Genomic DNA, 15,636 nt, shown 5'->3' on the forward strand with positions numbered 1-15,636 from the left:
GAGTGAGCAAAGAAGACTTTCTTTATAAGATATTTTTACAGATTTTACAAGCATGTGTGCAGGAGAGGCTAGCGAAGCGTCCGAGACGGGAGTGAGCCGGGCCGCCGGCCATCTGGGTTTAGAGGTGTCTTTAAACGCAGAGGTGTAAATCTACTGCCCATGTGCTGCAGGGGATGTCCTCTTCCTCCTGGGCCGCAGACCCACTGACAGATCAATAAAGTTAACTCAAAACATTCACACTCTGCCATCTGAAATCAACCATTTAACGAGTTGCTGTTCCTGTAAAAGTGGAAAAGGCCCCTTCAGATTTATTAGAAGAGAAAGAGTAAAAATCCAGAGATGACGACGAGGAAGAGGAGGACAAAAAAGTGATTTCTGTTTGGATTCATTCCTTTACTTTTCATTTCATGCGTCTGGATCTCTGCGGAGGATCGAAAATGACTTCTTGATCGGTGTTTTACGAGGCAACGCACTCAAACGTGATGCTTTTTCCAACATGGAAACCCTCCAGACTGCAAATGCTTGCAAAATAACGTCGATAAGTGTGTGTGTGCTTTGGTGAAGGACACAAAAATGCCAGAAGCAAAATGGCTCTTTTGCAATTTTTACAGATGAATATAAAATTGTAACCCACAGAAAAAGCTTTAATGACTCCATCTTTTAGTGAAGACGTCAATTTAACTCTTTAACTGTTTCACAAAGTAGTCACAGTTTTCTGGGGGGTTAATGTAATTTGTTTTTGTTAGAAGGTTTTAATAACCCAGCAGAAAAGTCCCCGTTTAACCACTACCTCGCGGATTAATTTATAGCAGTAAGTTTAAAGGGGAAAAGTCTAAAGTTTGGGTAAACTTCTCCCCCTCTGTTTTAGATTTTCTTTCGTTTAAAAAGAAAATTGGATAGACTTGACCAAACTTAGTTTTAAATGAATAATCACTGATGTAATCACATTTAAGTAAAAAAAAAGGCATCACATGAATCCCAATATTTCCTTAAACATACAATGAAATTTGTGTTCTTGTGGCATTTTTCTGATAACAATGAAAAGCAAATTGAGGATTGTAGACAACTAGATCCATGTACGTCTTTGTTTTCCGTGTGAGAGCTGGCATCTCAAAACTGCATGGCAGGAAAGCTCCGATGTTGCTCACCAACAGTCACAATTCAGAGCTGCCGCTCTGCAGAAACTATGTCCTAAAAAACCCCAACACAGATTGTTGCCTTAAAGCGGCATGATCATTGGATCAAAATATGATTAAAGTGGGACTTTTTACTGATATTTTCTTTTACCACTGAGACGGGTTTGTGCTAAGATGCCAAATTTCATCCTACAATAGCAACCAGGAATCTTCCAGAGTCCCCATGAGACAAATAAAGACAGACGACATGTCCGATCTATGTCCACGTCCCCCTTTTTTGGGGTTTGTCTTTCCAAAAGAAACGGCGGCTGGCGGACCCTGTTACCTGCACCGCTCGGCTTTATGGTGGCTGAAAGAAAACTTCACAAGTTAACAATCGCGGATGGAAAGAATTAGGCCGTGGAGGCCGCGCCGCGTGACGTGGCTCATCGGCTGTGACGTTTAGCAGCTAAATCTGCGATGGCTCCGGATGCACGGGGTGACAGGCGCTGACAGTCCAAGGCACAGGTCAGGAGCACATGCTGCAGATTGGTTGGCCTCAGACGAGCCTGATTTTGGGGGCTATTTGAAGGAGGGGCGCCTTAGCATGAGCGGGCCAGAGCCGTGTTTGAGCTGCTAATGGTGTGTTTGCGCGAGCGTGTGTGAGTCTGTATGTTTATGCTGCTAATGGGGGTTTAATTTGATAAGCAGTTGGCGGGTTTGTCAGCGCTCAGCTGGGACGGAGGGGATCTGGGATGTGTATATTTTGGATAAACGAGGAGAAATTCACTCCAGGTTTCTTCTCTTTCTGCTACAGCCTGTGTGTTTATATTCTGTTGCTTTGCAAGACAAATATGTCACTGTGCATGAAGCAGACGCTTTTTCTTTAACAATGTAGTTTCAGTGCTTTGGAAGACATTTTTTTCATTTAGAACATGTTTTTATCTAAGACGATTATTAGAGAAAATATAAAAAAGGATATCAATACTAATTGTGATTTCTGTGATGATCAGTCAGAAACTATTGCACATCTTTTTTGGTAGTATTTACAAAGATTTTTGGAAGGAGTTTAGTAGATTTATTCGTATTCAAATCTTTAAAAATTTCAAAAGCACGATAAAATCCTTTTATAGTACATTGTTAAAATTCTTCTTGGTAAACGGCATACGCTTGTATAGCGCTTTTCTACCTTCACCGAAGACCCAAAGTGCTTCACAGCCACAGTCCCATTCACACACTAATGGCGGCTCCGCTGCCAAACACTGGCGCCGACCTTCCACCACAGGCAAGTTCAGGGTCTTGCCCAAGGACACTTCGACACATGGCGGGAGTCGAACCGATCAGAGTTTGACCGCCCTACCACTGCACCACGGCCGCCCGATGTAATCATAAAACTCAATATTTTCCCTTTTTCGCTTGTACGTAAATTTATACCAGAAATCAATGACAGAAAGGCTTTCAAAACATTTGACACTTATGAATCTTTGCATGTATTTATGTGTTTCTAACCCCTGGCTGTTTGTCTTTGTCGTTACACTACTTTCTATTGTACACTACTACATTTGTTTTCCTGTTGTATACTTGCACTCTGTTCAAATAACTGTGACAATTGAGTGTCACCCAAAAAAACGTGCTAACTTCTTGCTCCAACCAACACTTTTTTACGACGAGGACGCCGCCATGTTGGAGCCAGACATTGCCAGTACGCAGTTATTGGTCCAAGTCGGTGTTTGACTGTCTCTGAGACTGAGTGAACTCTGCCCCCCTGGCGTTCCAAACAGGAAGTACCTGTGGGCTCCAAGAAGCCAAAATAAACAGCTACTACTCATTCTATTGACCAGAATAACCATTCTTGCTCTTATGCCTCTCATGATAATCCTCTTTTCTGTAGTTCAAACTTTCAAGGACTCGTGGACTTCCAACAAGCTCACTCCTGATTGGGGAAGGGTTGTTGCCATAGAAACGTTGACTCAGACTGAGTTTAATCCCTGCTTACTTACAACGTCTGGCTCCAACATGGCGGGGTGTGTATCATTGAAAAAAGAAAAGAAAAATGAGGATAGAACTGACTTACTTTGGATGGAGGTCAGCCATTTTCTTTTGGTGACGTCACACTCCCTCGCTCCAGCTCTCATAAAGGTAATGGTACAGGTCGCAAATCTTCATTTGTCATTGACTTTCATCCATGGCAGACTTTAAAGTGTGTCCAGTTGATATTAGTCCTAAAAGGACAACCGAGAGCCAGCCTTGCAGCCCTATTCTGCACCATCGGAAGTTTAAGGTCTAACGACAGACCAAGAGTCCAAGACTCTAAAACCAAATTTCTTGTTTCTGTTGACGAATAATTAACATTTCGTCTATAGTTATTGAAGTGTTCTTATTTTCTTAACAATGCTACTCATATGTGCGGTACATGACACCGTTTGACAGTAGCTCTGTTTTGACGCTTGTGTTCTGTTTGGTCGGCTTTTTCTAAGGGTTAATATGGCCGATGTAAGGATCTGTGTGCGGTGATGACGCGGTGATGACGCGGTGACGCAGTCACAACTGAGGGTTCAGGTCCAAAGGAAACAGGGGTCTATTCTTTTTCTAAACAGGATGAGAGGATGAGACCACACACATGGAGGACTGTGTGCAGTTTATGTGTCTACTGTACATATAGATCAAACAGCCTCAAACTTTCTAGTATTTTCGTCTTTGTGTCTATATTTAATTTCCGAAAACCCTGCATACGGTTTCTGTGCATCACCGTATGAATTGGCTGTTTTTCTCTTATCTTTTAACTCCTCCAGCTCCTCCTTTACCCTATTTCCCTCACCTCCTCTCCAGGAAGGACTTTATCTTAATACGTTTTACTCACTATTGATTGTGTGAGCATGAAAAAAGGAGAGGAAAGTCTTTCTGAAACCTTTTCATGTGCTGGCCTGGTAGGTACTCTGATGTAAAGTAACTAAAAAAATAATGCAGAAACATGCAGGAAATGCAAAACAACAGCAGTAATCCGACCTAAAACTATTCGTTTCTTGTGGTTTTCCTGGAGTAACAACTGGACTTGGGGCTCTCTCTGTTTGTGCCAGGATGTGCACAAGTGCCTGAGATGTTTTTCCAGGTGCTTCATCAAAGATGGTGTGCAAAAATTAGCCGGAGACCGGACAGATGAGAGTTGTGATCCTTCATCACCGTGCGTGGTCTGTGCACGAGTTTCTGGGAAGACAAAGAGAGTTTGTTGGCTCAGGGAGATGGGTTATAGGATCTATGTACAAGCAGAGAAATGTTTTTTATGGAGGACAAAGCTGGAAGTGCTGAACATGTCAGCTGGGGTGGAAACACCTTTGAGGTATTCAGCCATGGTCACATGTGAGGAAAGTCATTTTTTGTTCCTCATAGAATCAATAATATGAAACTTAACTGTGGATTCAAAAAAGCTGTATTTAAGATCTTTGTGTTTTTATCGATAAATATTTAGTTATATTTTCCCAAAGAAAGTTTTAAATGTACTTGAGGTCCTAGTTGCAACTTTTTGCTGAAGAATTTCTATTGTGGAGGAGTCTTGTCTATTTCCAATAGCGGTTTCTACAAAGCAGCAGTGGATGCAGTTTATTTTTCCTTTGAATTAAAAGGGAGGCCATCGATTTGTCCATACCAAATCCAAGTCCCTTATTGGTCAAAGTTGGATCCGGTTTAACTGGCAACATAGAATGTTCAAACAAACAATGTTCTCCTCTTTAAACCTTGTTTGAAAGTGAGAAGAGGAATGAACAAAACTGAAGATGTGTTGGTTTGACATGAAACAAGTGAAACAAACTGCTGTGGTTATGGCGTCGGGACCGAATGCTGTGGGTGAGCTGCCTCTCCTTTGACCTCTGAACTGCCATTAGGAGGGATGACACCATTTGCTGCTTATCCTTGGGCTTCTGGTGATCCCCAAGGAGCCCATCGGATTCTATCTGAAGAGGTTCCGATGCTAGGAGAAAAAAATTTGGATTCAAAGCGACTCGAATCCTGTTTTTAAAAAAAAAACATTTTTTTTTATTCTCTCGGAACAAAGGCACTGTTTTTGTCAAATGCAAGATCCCAAAGTGTGATGTAGCATCAGATATCACACACTGATAGTTAACCTGCATGCTGGGCAGTCTGAGCCTTTGAAGCAACCCCCCTCCCCCCCACGCACACACACACACACACACACACACACACTGGCAGCAGGCAGTAGTTCTGGACAGGACGTGTACCGCTGGATCTCGCTGTGACTTCCGGAAACCCGGCACTCACTTCCACCTTCAGGAGGATAAAAGGAGTTCAGGGAGCTAGAATTCCACTCCCTGCAGTGTGAAAGTGTGTGTGTGTGTAGAAAATCACACAGCTTTCAAGCTACATCTCCTGTTTTTGTGGCTCCAAAATAAGCACATTAAAAATTCACACATTCCCCTCACCCTCACACTTCAAACCCCCGTTACTGCACATCTAATAGAGTGGTTACAGAGGCCGCCTGACTTCAGCGTGTGTCAGCTTTTTCTCTTTATCCTCGGCTCTTTTCAAGGGTTTTAAGCTCTTGCCGTGACTCTTCACATATACTGTACTTTCATCCACCACTTTTATTTTACACAAAAGGCACCAAATCAGACTATAAAAGGTCCTAAATTAATGGCTGGTTTACTTTGGACAAAAGGATTTCACATCCCATTTTAAAGTCTGTTTAGCTAACATTTATATTCATCAAAAATTCCCCAAATAAGACGCCTTAACCTTCTAATAATAGACAACTAATAGACACCTTTACAACTATTAAAAGAAGGTAATGTGTCATCAGAAACATAAATAGTTCTCACTGTGAAGGGAAAGCCACAAGTGAAGAATGCTCGCTTGTACGTGGGCGTAAATATTTAATCCTTCATGGTCCAGGGAAAACCTCAGCAGAACCGGACCTGACAGAAATCCCCGGAAGACGGACTTCTTCTGAGAAACATCCAAGGGAGTGAGAAATGTTGCTGGGTTCTGGTAAAAGATTTAAGCAGAAGAAAACAGGAATCAAAATGATTAGAATCCTGCTGCTGAGAGGAGTCACTGCTCAAACTGAGATAAGTAATGGATAGTGCCCAAAGACGTGTCCCTTATGCAAAAGATAATGCCCGATGCGGTGTGCATTATCAGAAATCAATCCTAAAAATAAATGAATCCACTGAGACTATGTCAGCTTTTCAGTTTATGGAAGCGGGGTTGACAGTTGGAGCCTCTTTCAGCGTCCTCCTCCTCGCTGCTCTCTGACCACTGACTCCCAAGATCCTCTGCCTTTGTCTTTTTAAGTCTCCTTTTTCAACAGCTGATGCCACTTTAATTTGAGGACACGCCTCTCATCTCTCCTCTGCACAGGTGAATTGTATCACTGTGAAATGGAAACGGTCAGATCACCACAGCACCCCGTGGAAGCCTGAAGAGATAATGCTCGAAAAGGTGTCCATTACAAATCCATTCATTCCTGAAATTCGACACCTTGAAGGTGTTCCACTTATACCATGATCACTTGTACAAAATAATTCAATAGTAAAACGTATATCTTCTCCACACGAAGCGGACTATTTGGTACGCAGTGCAAAGCGTTATCAAGGTAATGGCTATAGTAGAAAGTCTATACTGAAAGAAAAACTTTGCCGCTTCCTGCTTGTTTTTGTCCAGATGACAAAGCTCCTCATCTTCTTCTTATATTCTCTTCTCTCTTTCGTCTGTCACTCTCAAAGTTATCACATTTACCAAACAGAAAACTTCCAAATCAAAGATGAATTTTCCACTGTGTTTCTGTGGAATAACGTCTGTCCATATCAAGTTTCGTGTGTTTTCTGGATACCTACTGGCTTTAAGGTTAGCACAATTAAATGGATCATTCAGGCTTCTTTCTTTCTTAGGTGTCCATTATCCCTTTTTACAGGAGACCCTGCAACCAATTAGAGTCGAGTAAACACCTGGACCATAGTTTAATTGATCCATCTGTGGTGAAATTGTCACGACAGCTCTGGGGATTATGCGTCAAGGTGCAAAGAGGCGGAAAATTAAAAGAAATAATAATGATAAAGGAAAATAAAATTATAGAGCATATAAAAATTTCTCTTTATATACACTGTTCATACATTGCCAGAAAAAAGAAACACTAGAACCAGAAAAGCGTTGAATGTTTCATCAGCAATAAACAATTATTTCTCTGCGTTCTCAATTTTGGATAATTTACATTTATTAGGTACTTATTGCAGAGTAAAGGTCATTTCTGTAAAAGCCTTCAGTCCCAGTTAACGGTTTATTCTTAAATGGAAGCTGGATGCAGACGAAAAGCGCTGCAGTGCCCGGCCTGACACCCACCCAAGCAGCCAGGTTCGAACCGCACCCACCACTTGTCGCCCGCCCCCAGAATCCCAGCTCCACCAGCACCAGCCTCTGCGACTGACACAGTAAATTTTTACAGGTGCGCTGAAGCGGATAATTTGCCTGTTAGCTGTGACTAATGAAATCTCCACTGCTGCGGCCTGGACTGCTGCAGGGGCAGAGGGCACTTTCCTGTTTGGATAGGCAATGCTTTAAAGCCGCGCTGAGGGGAGCCTGCTGCATGTGGGTGTGCGGCACAGAGCGCGGCTGTGTGCTCTGACCAAAACTCAAATTCCTGATTTTCTTTAGAATTAAAATGGTTTTGAAAATCCTCTCCCTTGTCTTCAGTTTTTCAGCAGGTTCCTCATGCTTTAAGCTTTTTGTATTGAACTCTCAGCGCCTTCAGGGGGATGGATGCTCTCAAGTTTAATCATTCCCTTTTTGGGCTTTTGAATAATTAAGATGTAAAGCAACCATTCATAAGGAATAGGGAGATCTGAGTTTTTCCAAAATGTTCTGGTCTTTTAGAGATCAGAATAAAATTTGAGCTTCAAGCCTACACTGATTATTTATAAAATACACTAAAATCTTTAGAAAAAGATATTTTAAATAGATTTTAGACAGTTATGGAGTTTATTTTCATGGTTAAAGTCCAACTCTGATCATTTTGTGTGTCGTTTTTTAGGACACAGAGCCCCCCACACCCCGACATGACAATACCAAGGCGATAAAAATGGCATAAAAACATCTTTTTCAATCTGCATTTTTGCTCCTGATTCCCAATGATTTGAATAAAACATAGTCAGAAATGCGATTTTCAGCTTAAATTTCTTAATATATGTTCCCCCTCATCTCAAAATTGCACCATTTTTATCAGAGCGGGTCTTTAAAAATTCTTTACCAACACCTGTCATAATTCACATTTGCAGGAATTAGTTTCTCCCCCTCAGATGAAAGAAAAGTTCTTATACTCATGCAGGTACAGATAAATGCGGGTTCTAGTTCCTTTTGCTTTGTGCTTAGCTTAGATTTCTACTGTAAATTGGGTTGAAAACTGTTTTATTTACTGTTTTGTCAGGTAAAAAGGAATTTAAAACATTTTATTTTAGGTGTCAGTGGCTGCCTGGAGCAACCGCCCGAGGCGCTGACGTAGCTCCAGTCTCAAAGCGTGTGGTCAACAAGTGTTCACCTAGTCAAGTGTGTGTCCGCACAACCAGCCCCCCCAGGAGAGCTGATGAGGGTCTGCGTAGGGCCCACCTTTGACCCTGCGCGCCACTTCGGTGGCAGGAATGCGCACGCACGGTAAGTGCCCTCTTCTGCCTCAACCAGCTGCTGACAGAGCTGCTCGTTGCAGCTAAAGAGCCTGACAGCCGGGCCTGATTGATGATTGGCTGAAGGAGCTATCAGCAGAATGTCAGTGCTGACCCCCGTCACCTTTGACCTGCGGCTTCGGACGGTGGCGCGTTTCAAGAAAATCCACGGTACCTAATTAGAGAAAAAGAGATGAAACATCTATATTTAGGGAATCCTCACAACTCCGGCCTTTCACTCATTACATCATCCGACCTCTGCTGCATGTGGCATCACATGTAGTGAAGCGGCGCAGGGGGTCTAGCTCTCTAGGTGGCGTTGGGTGTTAAAGGGCACCTTCCAAGTGAATGTAATGAGCTGGCAAGATGTTGCCTCCAGGGTGGTTGGTTTGGAGCGTGCGTCTTGGTGTCCTTGACTGATGTGGCTTCTGCTGCAGTCATTAGTGCTGTCACCTTTCTGACACTTAGCAACTTTGTGCAGGGCCAGCAGTAAAGCACCTGGAAGAGGCTGGGCACTGCTCCCATATGTACTCTGATTTCCAGCATGTTGCTTTGCGTCTTCGATGTGTACGCCTTTGTTCTGGAAGGAAGCCTCGAGGTGACAAAGACTCGCAAAAAAATCCGCTAAAACCCTTCCATCGTCGGGATCCTAAATCGGGCTGGCTCATAAACTTTAGGATAAAAAAAAATGGAAGTAAACACCATTCTTTTCCGTTTAATAACGAGAGTGGTATGTGGCCTCATGGATGAAGGAATGGAAGAGGAAGGCAGAAGAACAAAGGAGGAAACCAATGAGAGGCAATGATGACGGCGATGGAGCTTTACGATGTTGAAGTTCTGATGGGAAATTCAGCTGCCGGCTTAAGGAACAAAGCAGATGTGTGTGGATGTGTGTGTATGTATGTGGGAGCTTTTGGGGTTCTTCTTCGTTGGTCTCCCTCGAAGGAACTGTAATTGCAACGCGGGGCTCTGTTAAATCTGCAGATCACTACGTTTCAGTTAGAAAAACCGATGAAGAGGTCACACGCACATGGATTAGTGCGAGCATTTCACCAGCACTTAAACACTCTCTGTTCTCCACCTCCTCCCTCCACATCTGGATCACTCTTTTCTCCTCCTCAATTGAGTGAATTGCAATGCTGACGCTGGCCTCAGGGGGGAACCTCTTTCTCACTCTGACGGATCTGGAATCTAAATTGACTGAACAATCTGCCCCCTTTTAAGCTGATGAAGATGTTTTCATGTGGAACTTCAGATAATCCTAAATAAAATTCCATCACCATGTGGTTGGATAACCTGAAAACAGCTTGTGTGTGTGTGTTGATGTGTAACTATGCAAGTGTATCAATCCCCAGATGAATGGGCATGGAAGGATTGATTGAGGAACTGAAGTGTTTAGCACTGTTTGTGTGTTTTCTTTTCTTTTTTTTTATTGTGCAAGAAACCCATTTGTGCAATGAAACATTTCTGTGCTTGAAAAAAAAAGAAGTTTTGATTCTTCTTTTTACTGTAGCAAACGGCAAGTTTCCTTCTCAAGTTCCAGGATTAGTCATCTGAAACAATGGAGTAAAGTTGAGAACTAAATATCTGCGTCAGAAATACGATCTTTTTCAAACTGTGTTTTTTCATCTTCTCCTGATTCACGACGATTTGAATAAAGAAAAACTCAAGAGGTATTCACCTCTATGTGAACTCACAAAAGTGTGCGTTTTCGGCTTCCGCATTCAAAACTTTTGCATTCACGCGCACGTTTTTTACGACTGCATGGCCAGTGAACACACGTTTTCAGTCAAACCAGGTTTAACGTTGACCAATTTGGTCTCATCCAACTGTAGTTGGCGAATACATGTGCTAGTAAACAGTAGCAAAAAAAGAAGCCCATCCCTGTTTGTTGAGTGTGAACAGCATAGGCAGGGGTTCAAGTGCCCGTTAGCTGTAGAAATGCAATTTTCTTATATGTCCTCCATCATCAGCAAAATGCCACATGAACATATTTAAAAAAACAAACAAACACGATTTCCACCGGAATGGGTCTTTGAACACCTAAAAACTGGATATAAGCTTGATTTGATTCCACGCATCCTGCTTATTCTGAAATATGTTGCTGTTCTAACGAAGATTTCCCCCCTTTTTTGCCTAATTTTGAATTGAAATAGAGTTATCCAAGTCGTGGACAGCATGACTGCAACATGTGGTTTGACGTTCCAGTTTTAAAAAGCCGATCTATTTAAGGCCAATCTCAATTCTTTCTGTTAATTAGGTTTAACAGAGAGTCGACTGCCTTTGAAGCGAGCCCGTTAAAATGTTTGGGATATTTCCTCTGCTTTTGCCTGCAAAAATAACCAAACCCCGAAGCCACAGTCGACATAAAGCTTCACCCTCAAGAAAACATGAAAACTTTTTCAAGACATGTGGAAGGAAACAATCAAGATAAATATGAAGCCCGCTTGAGTAAAAAGCTTGCACACAGTTATTGCTTGGCGGCGTTTGGAGGCCGTGGGCTGCATTTCATGTTTTATGTTCATGTATACAGGGAAACCATGAGGAGGGAAAATAAACCCAGTGCTATTTTGATTGTCAGCACATTTCAACGTGTCTCCAGTCTGCGGGGAAATCATCCTCAGACCTGACACAATGCTGCTTTTAAAGGCCAAAAGAGAATGACTGAATAGTTTTGTTTGATGTGGCTCAGCAGATGTGATGATGTACACTTTGTAGTTCTGTGGACTTCACATCTGTCTGTTTCCTTTTCCTCTGCCTGAACTTCTGAGTTTCTCTATGAATGTAAATCTGCTGCAAAGGCTCCATGAAGCTACCTTCACAAAGGGCATGTGTGGCACGTTCAAGTACGCAGGGTTTGAATGCACCATTAGTGTACTGGACAGTCGGTACCCAGTACTAGCGCGTGGACTCTTAGTTGGAAGAGGTTTGGTTCGAAATGTTAAAGCTGTGCAAACCTCGCTGCAGGCTTTTTCTTTCACAGCTCTATTCCGATATATAAAAGACTTGGTGTCCTATAATTATTGCCACTTTTGCACTGACCTATTTAGATTATTGTTATTGTGATTAATATTATTGATATTGTTATTTTTATAGGCTGTTTGCACTGTGGGTTGAGAGAAAAGAAATTTCATCTGTACTATCTTGTGTATTCAGTGTATTTGACAAATAAAACGGACTTGACTTGACTTGAAAAGGACGCTTCTGATAGTCGAATTTCTGATTGGTCAAAGTTCACCTGGTTTTACCGTGTGTTCAATTGCCGCATGTTTTGTACGTAGAGCCCAAATATAGACTTAAAAACGTTTGTAGCGAAGAATAAACCTATGATTTTTGGATGCGGAAGCCCGAAAAGCACATTTACAGACATTTACATAGACTTTTCATTGGAAGCGGTCGATGGAACGCGCGTTTTCGAGCCCGGTGTGAACGTGGCATCAAAGAGCAGCCGGAGATGACTGATGCAACTTGGTGACTTTCAGCACTTTGTGCCTTAAATAAATGAACAAAATGCTCAGTAAAAAAACAATCTTCTTAAATATATGTAAAAATATTAAATAAAGTGTATTTTTATGTCGCTATTCTTTCCTGCCCTTTGTGTTAAACTACCAGTAGATGAATCTTATTTTGTTTTATTTTGAATTATTTTGTTGCTAAAAGTTTGTCAAATTAATGAGTTTTAAGTAGTTATATTATTACGAGGGATGCATTTATCATGGTTTATGGGCAGCAACTTCGAAGTGACAATGCAGAAATGAGAAAAACTAATGTTTTTTTAACCATCGAAAAAATAAATAAAAGGAAATAAGTGACTTGCCTGCAAGAAAAAGATCTACAGAGGCTGCATTAAGCAACATCTGGATTTCACAAGATGGAATCGGTTGAACAAATGAAGCTGCAAAGTTCCGGAAAAGTATTTAAAAATTTCACATTTTACTAAATAATTTTCTCTAGAACTGTAAAAGAGATCTTTTCCCTTTTCTCTGATCATGTATTGAATTTCTGTTAAAAAACCCACATTAAAAATAGTTAATTTTAAGTACATTATGACTTTAAGAGGTTATTTTTTCTTGCACATTAATTGGTTTAGGTTTTTTTTTTTGGAGAAGATTCTTACGTCATGTTGGAGAGATTCTGACGCACAAAAAATCAACACAACGTACATTTCTGCTCACTAATGGATCCAGTTTTGACCTTTTTAATGCTAAAATGATTCATAAATTATAATTTTGCCCATAAATATCTGCATAAAGAGATCATTTGCTTTTTCCAGGATGTGGTAGATGCCTGCCTGTAGTACTCACCGTCGTTCACTGGGGGCAGCAGCTCATTCTTAACCCAGGAAAACAGCTGAGAGGTGACATCTTGACCTATGTTGTGGGAGTACATCAGTCCGATCTGACGAGCCCAACGAGGCAGCAAGTTAGACAGAAGTCTGAAGACGTCTTGTCAGACTAAACTGCCCATTTTCCTGAAAATGTGTCATCATTGCCTTTTATGTCGCATCCTTACCCTCTGACCTGGGAAAAGCCGTGACTCTAGCACCAGCAGCTGTTTAAAATCAGTTTTTTGTCATTTCTTTTACATGTTTTACTTGTTGCGTCATCTCAAATCCTGTCATAGTGATATCTAGTGGTGAGTTTAGATGGGCAGGACGTTGATGGTCTTGTTTTGGAAGAGAAAGTAGAGCATAAATAAGCTAATAAAAGCACACACCTGTTAACCTGAACATCAAATGCTAGGAAGAGGAGAGACAAAATCCAGCTACATTATGAAATATCGTTATTCAAGTGAGAATTAACTCCTGCTTTGTTGCAGCTGCCACCTCTTTTTGCTAAACCTGCAACAAAACGCTCCAAGACAGGAATTTATATCAATGTAAGTAGCCTATTAAAGAGTTTGACCCCTCATTAAAAACTCTGCACTTTAAAGCGGTTGGATGCAACCTCAACCTATGACTAGTTTCCTGGCCTTACTCTGCAGTCTGTTACAGCGGGGCAGTAAAAGTTGTGCTGCTAATGCATTTGGAAGTCGACCCTCTAAGCGTTTTCAAAGATAGTGGTTAATTAAGTTACAGACTCCTCAACTTTCTGGATCTGATGCCAGTAAAGGATTCAAGTAGAATCCTGGAATTGTGTAGATTGTGGCAGAACTGAAAGGAAAGACACATGAAGGGTTGGCCTGTTACATACTTAACACACACAGAAAAAAATTTTAAAGAAAAAAATTCCAATACACTGGAGAAGATGGCATTAACGTGCTACAACAGCTCCAGCAACAGCAAAAAATGTTATCGCCGTCTAGTGGTTGGTTGTGTCATTGCAGAGTGATATTAAGAATGCACATGAATAAATACTGACAGGGCCTCATTGCAGAATTAAAAATTATGAATAAAAACAATACAAAATGATTATACCTTGTAGTTAAAAGCTGAAAGAAATTTGTTTATCTGTTTTAAAACCTTTTATTAGCCTGCTGATGGCTTAAAAACCTCACTGTAGTTTTCCAAGCACATTGGATTTGTTTAGCACACTTTGGTCCATTAGCTGCTGTTAACACACATGCGATGGCACACCCGCAGGAACACGACATGTTAAAGGCATGTCTCCTCCTGGCGTTGCTGAGAATAACCAGATTATTTTATCTGGAGATACCAGCACCCAAAGTGAGCTCCCTACTTGTCTGTCTCCAGCCGTCTGTCTCACTTAAACTCGCCCTCCTCTACTTCTTTTTAACAAAAACTGAATAAATAAAACACTTTTTACGTTGATGAAACTTGTGAAGACGTTTTGTACAGTTTCATATGCTGCAAGTCAACGTTTTACGGACAATTTTTGAGAAGGAAACCGGAGGCTCTGAAGCTTCAAGCACTCTAAATTCACATTTCTTTTGCTTATGTTTGTGAATTTGAACTTGTATACAGTTTTGAAAGTGCCGTAGAAGCCCAACTGTATGCTAAAATCATCAGAGAACTTGTACAAGTAGTCGTCATCCTTGACAAGAAATATTTTCCAGATTCTCCTATTATCTCGTCTCTAATGTGGCCACCTCCCTTTCAAACTCCATCAACCTTCCATGCAGTTTTATCTGGGGTTTTATCGCCTGTCCGACTGTTTTCTCTCAGAAAAGACTTTGAATTCTTTGTCAGTGAATAAGGTAAGGGTGAAGACAGGAAAGTCGAGCGAGCATAGATACAAATGGATGTGGAAGGGGCTGCTTTTCACATTTATAAAGAGACTCTATCAAATTTATGAGGGTTGGAGACGCCGGGCCCCATCATTCTGCTGCGGAGAGACCAAGTAGTGAAAGGAACGCTGACCGGCAGAGGAAGGATGAAGGGAGGATGAGAGAGAAGAGGGACCTCTGTGATGAAGACGTTATTAATGGTTTCATCTCTTCCTCCAGCTTTGTTTTTCCCTTTCATTCACACACATCCAGCTGCCCTTTCCTCTGTGTGTTTTCTTAAGACACTGATACTCCCAGCTTCAAAGAGAGGATGTGAACTTTTGCCTTGTGAATTCAGCCAGTTTGTATTAAACATACATACACACACACACACACTCTGTCTGCTTTTTCTCCGCCTTTCTGGTTCCTCAGAGCAGCAGGGTATGGAGTTTAAAACAACTTGTCTGAATATTAAAATTTTATTCGAGGAGGACAAAAAAAATAGCCCGAGAAGTCATTTCTGTGAGAATACAAACCACAACTTCTGGTGCTGCGTACAAGAATTGTGAATGAAAGCAACTGAACTGTTTTGTTAACATTACACAATGATATTTCCCAGCATGCATCAGAAACTTGCCTTATTTTGTTTAAAGGAGCACAAATGCATGGAAGTATGCGACCCTATCTGTGTTGGC

The 15,636-nt window shown here is 41.4% G+C and overlaps 1 long non-coding RNA gene across 2 annotated transcripts in view; it reads left to right on the forward strand.

Moving 5' to 3' along the window:
* The first annotated feature begins 8,575 nt into the window (after nucleotides 1–8,575).
* LOC111947089 overlaps nucleotides 8,576–15,636 on the forward strand; it is a 69,158-nt gene continuing 62,097 nt past the window's right edge. The window contains exon 1 of one of the 2 annotated variants that reach the window (XR_002872894.1): nucleotides 8,576–8,768. This is a non-coding gene — a long non-coding RNA (uncharacterized LOC111947089). The remainder of the gene's footprint in view (nucleotides 8,769–15,636) is intronic. The other variant, XR_002872893.1, reaches the window with a different exon arrangement.

The sequence above is a fragment of the Oryzias latipes genome, chromosome 24, assembly GCF_002234675.1.
Source record: "Oryzias latipes chromosome 24, ASM223467v1".
Lineage (NCBI taxonomy): Eukaryota > Metazoa > Chordata > Actinopteri > Beloniformes > Adrianichthyidae > Oryzias > Oryzias latipes.